A 1,277-nucleotide genomic window follows, 5' to 3' on the forward strand; every position below is an offset into this window, starting at 1 on the left:
CCCCCCCTCCCACTGTCCCGGTGCGGGATGGGGGTGGGTGACGTGGCCTCTGCTTGTGGAGGGAGGGGCCGAGCAGCAGTGGGCGGGGCGAGAGGCTGGCCGGCCCCGCCCCCTGCGCGGGAGCCAGCGAGCCTGACCCGAGACGTGGAGCGGGCACCCTGCGGTCTGGCGACGTCGCCCACGGCGAGCTGCCCCCACCCTGCATCCTGGGGGGGGAGGATGCCCCCCCCCCCCCCGGGAGCTGAGCGCGTTACTGGCTGGGAGTAGCCAGAAAAGAGGGCAACGAACGACATAGCAGGAAGATAAAGGCTGGAAAAATGTTTCTATTTGTCTTTCTGCTTCAGGAAACATTATTGGCATGACAATTTGAGCACCTGTTGGCAGAATAATGATCTGTGCTGGCCATTGTCTCTGACTGGACGTCTTATTTGCAGTTGTAATGTTAGATTTATTTGTAACTGAGCGCAAGGGAAGGAAAAGGAAAAAAAAAAAAAAGAATAACAGGAGTGAAAAGGAGGGTTAGGTGGCCGATAAACTCGGCGTCCGTGGCAGACGGCCGGTTATGAAAACCGATGCGGAGTTTACCGGCGTCGGTCTTCATAACTCGGCAATCTGCCGAGGTTTTTTTTTTTTTTAAGTTTTAAGTAAAAAAAAAAAAAAGTACAGAAAAGCAGTTTTTTTCTGCTTTTCTGTACTTCTTTTACATTTATTTATTTATTTGTATTTATTTATCGAGTTTTATATGCCGTCATTCGGTTTCGCCATCACAAGGGTTTACAAGTTTCGATGTTTAACAATGTGTAAAAAAGGTTAGTGAGGGTGTGAACAAAGCGTTATACACAGAATTCGGCTACCCAGTTAGGTTATATTATGTGCTTACACTGGTTCAAGATGGTTACATAGAGCAGGTAGGTTTATATTGTTTAACAGGTTGGGAGGGTAAGGAGTATAACAAAAGAAAGTCACTGGGTGTTTTGGTAGGCTTTGGTGAACATCCATGTTTTTAGTTCTTTCTTGAAGGGTTTTAGATTTTGTTGTGTTCTAAGTTCATTTGGGAGAGTGTTCCAGAGTTTGGGGCTTCCAAGGGTTATGGCTCTTTCAAGAGTTAAGGTAAGTTGTTTGGATCGAACAGGTGGAATTTTTAGGAGTCCTTTGTTAGTTGAGCAGAGGTTTCGGTGTGGTGAGTGGAGTTTTATTGATGAACTTAGCCAGTTAGTTTGCTTTTTGTATATTATTTTGTGTAATATGGGTAGTATTTTGTAGCCAATCCTGAATTC

This window comes from Rhinatrema bivittatum, chromosome 2 (genome assembly GCF_901001135.1).
Source record: "Rhinatrema bivittatum chromosome 2, aRhiBiv1.1, whole genome shotgun sequence".
Taxonomy (NCBI): domain Eukaryota; kingdom Metazoa; phylum Chordata; class Amphibia; order Gymnophiona; family Rhinatrematidae; genus Rhinatrema; species Rhinatrema bivittatum.